We start from the raw sequence: 9,348 nt of genomic DNA, 5'->3' as shown, positions 1-9,348 counted from the left end.
TTACAAGTCGATGTGAATGTTCTGCTGCTTTCCACTTTATTTTGGCCTTCTTTATTTTCTGCAAAGTTCCAACTCCTAAAAATCACTATATCTGCATTTCCGTTTTCTTAAGTGATACCGGGTGGAGCCACCAAGGCCTCATGATCACTCAGAGGGAACAGTCTGCGTGCATCCCTCGGTTCCTTAGGCAGGTATAAAGGGCACTTTCTTTATTATTATTATTATTATTATTATTATTATTATTATTATTATTAATTCATGAGAGACACACACAGAGAGAGAGAGAGAGGCAGAGACACAGGCAGAGGGAAAAGTAGGCTCCATGCAGGGAGCCCGACGTGGGACTCGATCCTGGGTCTCCAGGATCACACCCTGGGCTGAAAGCAGAGCTAAACTGCTGAGCCCCCCGGGCTGCCCTAAAGGGCACTTTCAGAAGCTGCGTGAGCACTTCACTTTTTAGGAGTTGTGTGTTGACCAAGGCAGGGGCTTGTAGGCAGTAAAGAGAATTCGCTGATGGACAACAGTGAATACCCACGGGGCATGCACTCTTCTGATGAGGGAAGTATCGACAGGTTCTTTGGTTCAAAGGTTTTGGATTGAAAATCCCATTTCTGTGACCCTTGACATTTGGGAAATGGATGTGTAGCTACATGTCCCCTCCCCCAACACACACACACACACACAAGTGATAGACTTGCTGTAAGGTCTGCTTTAGCCCCTACTGGTGGCCAAAACACACTGGGAAGAAGAGACTCGGTATGATTATGAAGCTTCTGGCACTGGTCAATGGGACCAAGTTCTCTCTCATCTGGCGCTTGTGCCACTGGTGAGGAATTGGCTCTTGGGCTGACTTTGTAACCAAGCACTGTGTACTTTGCCGACAAGACACAAAAGGACCCCTCCTCCCCCCTAGACCCCGCTCCATGCAAGTGCTCTTGGGAGAGATCCACTTTATTAGGTGCATCTGAGTCGAGCCTGGTTTGGAGGAAGAGCTAGTAGGTGGAGACTCTGAACACCTGGCTCAGATCAGGTAGGGGATGTGAGATAGAAGGGCTTCCTTTTTGGGGCTGTGGGGTGAAGCACAGCGAGGGTGGGAGGACATGCATGTAGCAGAAAGCAGGCTAAGAGTCTGAGCCCAACAGAAAGGGGACAGATAGCTCTGTAAGAGAGGAAGTGCCTATGTGCCACCGTGTGGGGAAGGGCGTTAGTTCCAGCTAGTCAGGGGCCAGCAGGCTGGCTCTGGGGACCAGATGCCCAGAAGGCTGAACTGGCTTCAGGGCCTGGAGCAGGAGGTCACTGCGGTGCAGGCCCAGTAAGGCCCTTCTTGTTAAAGGCAGTGGCTTAAATCTGTGACACTCAGAGCCCAAGCCCAGAGCCAGCCCTGTTCCCAGGGGCCTCTCTGGGGCCAGGCTCTCCAACGTTACTGTGTTATAGGGGAGACGATGCCAATAACACCAAACATGCCACTTCTCCGTGGCCCCACTTCACCATCCTAACTCAATAAACATCCTGAGGAGGCGTGGGGCTGGCCTCTTATCCACAGGAGGATAAGAACTAGTTGACTAAGAGTCTCCTTTTCTGTAGCTCTTCCCCCAAAACACCTGATTCTACTTTGTAAAATAAATAGCTCATCAATTAGAATTCATACTTGTACTAACTTGGGACTTTAATTTCTGGTCAGGCTACGTACAGAACCATAAAATGAGTCAGAAGCCACCTTATACATCATTTACAACAGGGCAAGCTGTAGGCCATGCAGCAAATCCAGCCCACTCCCTGTATTTGTAGCTAAGAATAGTTCCTACAAATGGTTGGGGGTGGGGGGAAATCAAAAGAATAGTATTTCATCACGCATGAAAAGCATATGAAATTTAAATTTCAGCGTCTGTAAATCAACGTTTATTGGAAGGCAGTGACGTTCATTCATGTGCGGACCATCGCTGGCTGCATTTGCACTGCTGGGGAGAACTGAGAAGGCCTACAGGGCCAAGATATTTACTACTTGGCCCTTTCCCAAGGAAGTTTGATGCCCCTTGACCTACACCATGAAGTGTTCACTGTACAGGAGAAAACAGACCCATTCCCATTATTTAAGTGAATACAAAGTCCCTGCAAGAAGCCATTTGAAAAAAAAAAAAAAAGGAAAAAAAAGCCATTTAATGCTGAGATAATCTCATTCAAGGGTCATATATTATGTGGGAGAAGAGGTATTCTTGCATAAATTCTTTTTCTTGTTTTTTATTTATTTATTTTTGTTTTGTATATATTTCTTTATTGGAGTTCGATTTGCCAACATATAGCATAACACCCTTGCATAAATTGCACAAAGCACATCATGCACTGTGTCCCCGGGCAGGGGGAGGGAGGCAGGAGTAGGGGTATGCAGATCAGTGGAGGGAAGAGGGGCCTCTACCAAAAACAGGGCGCCCGAGATGATGGATTAGTTGGAACAAGGCCACCTCTGGCCTATAAGGCACCTTTGTGTGAATCAGACGTCCGATGTTCAAGACACTGTGCTTTCAAGCACCACGAATTTTCTAAGGCCAAGTAGCTCATCCCCTGTTCCTGCGCTGTGGCTAGCGCCCCCTGGGGGGCCCGCGGTGCTCGGCTGTGCAGGGACAGCCGCTGGTGGGCCCCCAGTACCTGGGATGGTGGTGATGCCCCTGGGTGAGGAGCTGCTGGGCTTGGGGGGTGGGGAAGGCAGGCCCCTGGGCAGGAGTGGGAGGCCGGGTGGTGCAGAGGAAGAAGACTCTGTCCGTGTAGGACACAGGCTAATGCACTGGAGAAATGACCACTGCATGTCACCCAGCAATCCCCAGTGTGGAGAACAGCCCAGTCCCTAGCTGGTGCTTGGCCGTCACCTTTATGACTCTTTTTTTTTTTTTTTTATGACTTATTTCACTTAAAATCACTGATATCTGCCCTTAGCAGGTTTTTGTTGTTGTTGTTATTTTTAAGAAAGATTTATTATTATTTTTTAAAAGATTTTATTTATTTATTCATGAGAGACAGAGAGAGGCAGAGACACAGGCAGAGGGAGAAGCAGTCCCATTGCGGGGAGCCCGATGTGGGATTCGATCCCAGGACCCTGGGATCACACCCCAGGCTGCAGGCGGCTGCCCTAACTTGCCATTTTTAAATCAACGCTCAACTGCTGACCCACCCAGGCATCCCTAAAGATTTATTTATTATTTATTTATTTGACGGGGTGGAGAGGAGCACAAGTGGGGAGCAGAGACGGAGAGGGAGAAGCAGAACCCCGTGCTGAGCAGGGAGCCTGATGCAGGGCTGGGTCCCAGGGTCATGACCTGAGCTGAAGGCAGATGCTTACCTGACTGAGCCACCTAGGTGCCCCCTGTCCTTAATGTTTTAACACATCTGCAGAGCCCCTCGTTTTGCCCCCTTCAGCTACTGGAAAACAACTCAATATCTCTATGAGGAACCCCAAGGTTCCCCCCAAAATCGGTTTGCTCTATGCCAAAAAAAGCCTCTTTTTTAGATGACAACATCCCAAACTGTCCTTGCAGTCTGGTGGGAGTGAGAAGCCAGCCAGGCATTGGCCCAGGATGCAGAGACCTGTGTTCTCCTATGCAGCTCACAGACCCGCTGGGGCCCCTGGGTGGCTCAGTGGTTGAGCATCTGCCTTCAGCTCAGGGTGTGATCCTGGTGTCCTGGGATCGAGTCCTGCATCGGGCTCCCCGCAATGGGACTGCTTGTCCCTCTGCCTGTGTCTCTGCCTCTCTCTGTGTGTCTCTCATGAAGAAATAAATCTTAAAAAAAAAAAGAAAAAGAAAAAGCAAGGGTTCCCTGATGGGAGCACAGTAGAAGGGATTCCTTCCTCCTCGTTTCTGGCCAAGGTGAGGGGAGAAGGCCGCCTCCACGGGGAGGGCTGGCCAGCTGGTCAGAGTGGGTGCTAGTGCCCTGGGCCCCCACAGCTGATCGTTGCTGCTGGGGAGGGCTCTGGGCAGTGCCAGCTCTTGGCCAGCCCCCCGGGAAGACAGGGAGCTGCCCTGCCTAGAATTCCATCCCAGGGTAGAAACACCTGAATGAATGAAACAAGGCTCATTCATATTCATTATGAATTATTATTCATACCACTACTCAGTTACAAGGAAAAATAGTTAATATATTTTGCAAATGAGTTTATGCTTTAACTAGGGGTATGTGTATAAATAAGCCTTGGGGGTCCCCCTGTCCCCTTTTCCTACTAATTGGGGGACCCAGAGAAGCCACCACTGCCCATGTCTAGCTGCTCTCTCTACTGTAGCTATTTGCAAATCTAAAGTAGCTATTTGCTCATCTAAACATGAATTTCTCTCTACTGTTTTCATTTTTTTCCCCAGACATTTTCTATGAGAATGTTCCTTTTTTTATAATGAAATAATATCACAAGTTTTGTACAAGATGAAAGTGCTGTGCTCTGGCCGGAGAGAAACAGGGATGTGAGGGCCCCCAAACCGGCTGATTTCAGGATACAGCTGAACCCCCTACCTCCCTCATGACCCCCATGTCCCCTGCATCTGGGTTTATCTACAACCAGATGAAAAGCATTTATATATGTAAGGGAAAGATTACAATTTGCTGCACACAAATGTATATCCCACCTGCCCTGTCACAAGGCCACTTACTCTCGTTCAATTCCACAAAATGCTGTTAGTAAAAAAAAAAAAAAAAATATATATATATATATATATATATATATATATATATATATATGAGTTTGCTCTATTTGATTTATCAAGTTAATCAGTCTCTGTCCCCACAGGTTATCTAAGTTAATTACAAAGGACTAAAACATAACAAACATGACTTTTGTGGTATTCCTGCCAAAAATGCACAACCTGTAATCGTAAGGGACCATCAAACAAATGTAAATTGAGGGGCATTCTACAAACCAAGCATCTTCATTCTTCAAAAATGCTTTTTAAAAAATGCTTGGTCATGGGAGCACCTGGGTGGCTCAGTGGTTGAGCATCTGCCTTCGGCTCAGGTCGTGATCCCGGGGTCCTGGGATCGAGTCCCGCATAAGGCTCCCCATAGGGAGCCTGCTTCTCCCTCTGCCTACATCTCTGCTTCTCTCTCTGTGTCTCTCATGAGTAAATAAATAAAATTTAAAAAAAAATTTTTTTTTTTTTTTAGATAAAGGTTTGTAACTTTCCTGTAAGTCTGGAATTATTTCAGTAAAACAAACAAACAAACAAACAAATTCATCAATCTCTAAATTCACAACTTTCAGAACAGGGAGGTACATACACTCAACATAATCCTGAACCACTTTTTGGTACCTGGAATAGATGCTCCCAAATCAGAGACTGGTGCTTGTGGCATAATCCACGAGTGTCTGGAAGGCCTGCCCTCCCCTGCTGCACCTACTTGTAGAAATTTAAAATACTTTGAAGAGGCATAGATTATCATCTGAAAACCCTATGTAAAGTGGCACAAGCTGTGTGAAAACTGTTACAAAAAGATAGGCAGGGGGCAGGCTCCAAACAAAACAAAACGAAAAAGCAAGGGACTCCGGACGTTTTTTCTTTACGGTGGCACGCCACCTTGTGCCAAGAGGCTAAACAGCTCTCGAAAGAGGAAGGAAACGTCCTTCCCTTCAGGCAAAGCCATCCGGGAGAGATAAGGGCCTGCTGATATTGAGCACTTAACTGTTTCCAGGCACTAAGTTAGGCACCTGCTAGTGTTCATTCTCTCTCTCTCTTTTAAAAAAAATTAAATTCAATTAATTATCATATAATGTATTATTGGCTTCAGAGGTAGAGGTCAGTGATTCTTCAGTCTCATATAACACCCGGTGCGCAATCCCATCACGTGCCCTCCTTAATGCCCATCACCCAGTTACCTCCTCCCCTCGCCCCCCACTCTCCAGCGCCCCCCAGTTTGTTTCCTATGATGAAGACACTTTCGTGGTTTCTCTCCCTCTCTGATTTCATCTTGTTTTATTTTTTCCCCTCTCTTCCCCTATGATCCTGTTTTGGTTCTTAAATTCCACATATGAGTGAGATCGTATGAGAATCCTCAAACACCTCCAGGTGGGCAAACAGCCTTGGGATCACAGAGCAAATACGTGGTGGGGCCAGATCCAGGGATGAGTAACCAACCTAAATATAAGTGAATGGTTCCCCACGAAGCCCAACTCCAAAACCAGAAATCTCTAGGAAGAGTCCCATGTGAAGTATCCCTCCTCCTTTCTCTGTGCCCCAAATTTTTATCCTCCATGTCAGGCCAGCCACTGGCTTTTCCCGAGGCCCCAGCATCCACACTGGAGCTCCCCTCTCCCTTTGAGGACTTCCCTGGTTCCATCTGTTCTTCTAAAGCCACAATCACAGCAGTTTCTCCAAATTTTCTTTCTCAAGGTGTTCTAGGACACAGATTTCCAAGTCTCGAGTATGGAACCATCAAACTGACACCTCTCTCCTCAAAACATGCAATTCATATTTTACATAAGGCTTTTAAGAAAAAAAAAACTTCAGGGGGGACGCCTGGGTGGCTCAGTGGTTTAGCGCCTGCCTTTAGCCAGGGTGTGATCCCGGAGTCCCAGGATTGAGTCCCACATCGGGCTCCCTGCATAGAACCTGCTTCTCCCTCTGCCTATGTCTCTCTCTCTCTCTCTCTGTCTTATGAATAAACAAAATCTTTAAAAAATAAAAAACTTCAGGGGCATCTGGGTGGCTCAGTTGGTTGAGCTTCTGGCTCTTGGTTTCTGCTCAGGTTGTGATCTTGGGGTCGTGAGATAAAGCCCTGTATCAGGCTCTTGGTTCAGTGTGGGGTCTCTCTCCTTCCCCTGTCCATATGCACGTGTTCTCTCTCTCTCTCAAATAAATAAATAAAATCTTAAAAATGAAAAAACTTTACAGAAATAATGTTTTAACCTGGTTCAGCCCAAGGATTCCCGAGCTTCTTGGACCACACCTGTCTTCCTCAAGGAACACCAGGGACAGGGGGCACATAGGGTGGCATGAGGAATGCTGGCTGAGGGAAGCTCAGGGCCCTGCACTCTGGAGCAAGGGGCCTGATCTATGACCCCAATCTGAGGGCAGGTTCCTTAGCCTCTCCAGATGAAAGTTCTTGCTTCCAAACTGAGAGTGAAATGAGACAACATGTAGGACACAACGTCTGTTGGGGAAGGTCACTGACAAGATGGGACGGCCAGTTGACTCGAGCTGGATCCAAGCACTTGGAGGCTCCTAACTCCCTCCCCATCCTTGGAATGGGGTCCTCTTGCCTTTCCTGTGCCCAGAGCTGCTCCAAGGACACGACCTGGAGATGGTGATGGGGTGTTGAGAGCACCTGTGCAGTGCACATGATGGAACCTGGTTAGGGCCTCTTTATCAACTTTTAAGACTCAGAGTTAGGGCAGGTGTGGAGAACCCTTCACCTTGCTGCCGCCCACCACAGGCCTCGTGTGCAAGTTTCCTTGCTTATTAAACCCACCGCCTGAGGTCCTGGGCGGCTCAGTTGGTCGAGCAGCCAACTCTTGATTTTGGCTCAGGCCATGACCTCAGGGTGGTGAGATCGAACCCCGAATTGATCAGAGGGGAGTCTGCTTGACCCATGTGAGGTTCGATCTCACCACCCTGAGATCCTGACCTGAGCCAAAACCAAGAGTTGGCTGCTCATCCAACTGCGCCACCCAGGAGGGGAGTCTGCTTGGATTCTCTCCCTCTCCCTCTGCCCCTCCCCCAGCTCATGCTCTCATGCTGTCTCCCTCTCCCTCTCCCTCTCAAATCATTTAAAACATAATTTTAGGGCAGCCCAGGTGGCTCAGCGGTTTAGCACTGCCTTCAGCCCAGGGGGTGATCCTGGGGATCCGGGATTGAGTCCCACGTCGGGCTCCCTACATGGAGCCTGCTTCTCCCTCTGCCTGTGTCTCTGCCTCTCTCTCTCTGTCTTGAATGAATGAATCAATCAATAAATAAAACATAATTGTAAACACCTGGCCACCTAGCAGCCTGGAGTGGCCTCTTGCTTCGTCCTCCCCCTACCCTCTGAGTACAGGGCTGGTGCGGGTGAGGCTGGTTTCAGATTCAGAAACCACCTTCTCCGTAACCATCAGCGCTCAGAGCAGAGCAGGAAGGTGACCTCAGGAAGTAGGGACCTAACGTGAGAAGCCCGCGGTAGAGCACGGAGCACAGAGAAACGGCCGTGAGAGGAGTGAGGGTGGAAAGACACGGTGCAGGAGGAAAACCAGGGTGACGGGAGCTCTGTAGCTGTGGCCGATGTTCATTATTTGTAAGCCGGGCCACTTGCCACCATATGGGTTTGTTGCTCCCACTCGGGGCAATGCCAGGCCACATGCGCAGGTGCATCCAGGGGCCAGTGACTGAGTCACCTGCCCGGCCAGCTGGCTGTGATGCCAGCCGGGGCGGGCCCCCGGGGGACTCGTTTGTGGCTTCAGCTCTGGGGCCAGGAGTGAGGGCCCTGCCCGCAGCCTACTTAGAGCCGTGTTGCTCCCGGCCCAGGGTCTGGCCCATGTCGCCGTGCGGACTGGCCCCCAGCCCGATGGCCCTCCAGTGCCCCCCTGGGCTCCCAAGTGCAAGGGATGGGCCTTCGGAGAGAACAGCAGGCTTGGGAAGCTGCCTTCAGGCATGAGTGGTGGTGCAGTTTTGAGGTCGAGGTTAGGGAATCAGCGATGTTCAGGAATGTGGTTTTCAACAGAGACACACATGAGCTGAGGCTACTTTCGGAGGGTCTGAGGAAGGGCAGGGGCGAACCTAGCCCTGGGTGCCCCCAGGAGCAACGATCGCTGATCCGGTGTTGAGGAGACTTCACAGGACCTACCGATTTGGGACAACGAGGGTTGGATTTGGAAAGCTTGGGAGTTGGAGGTCCAGAGGGAAAGGGAGAAGGAGGGTGGAGTAAATATTTAGGTGTTTCTTTTTTTAAGATTTTATTTATTTCTGGGATGCCTGAGTGGCTTAGCGGTTTAGCGCCTCCCTTTGGCCCAGGGCGTGATCCTGGGGTACTGGGATCAAATCCTACACTGGGCTCCCTACAGGGAGCCTGCCTCTCCCTCTGCCTGTGTCTCTGCCTCTCTGTTTCATGAATAAATAAATAAAAATCTTTAATTAAAAAAATATTTATTTCTTCATGCCTCTGTCTCTGTCTCTCATGAAGAAATAAAATCCTTTAAAGATTAATAATTTTTAAATGATCTTTAAAGATCTTTATCTTTAATCTTTTCTCTTTAATCTTTTAAATTAATCTTTTAATTAAAGATTTTTTATTTATCTCTTTATGAGACATAGTTGCAGAGATACAGGCAGAGGGAGAACCAGGCTCCCTGTGGGAAGCCCTATGCGGGACTCCATCCCTGGACTCTGGGATCATGCCCTGGGCCAA

The sequence above is a fragment of the Vulpes vulpes genome, chromosome 15 (genome assembly GCF_048418805.1).
Source record: "Vulpes vulpes isolate BD-2025 chromosome 15, VulVul3, whole genome shotgun sequence".
NCBI classification, from domain to species: Eukaryota; Metazoa; Chordata; class Mammalia; order Carnivora; family Canidae; genus Vulpes; species Vulpes vulpes.
This window is presented reverse-complemented; position numbering follows the sequence as displayed.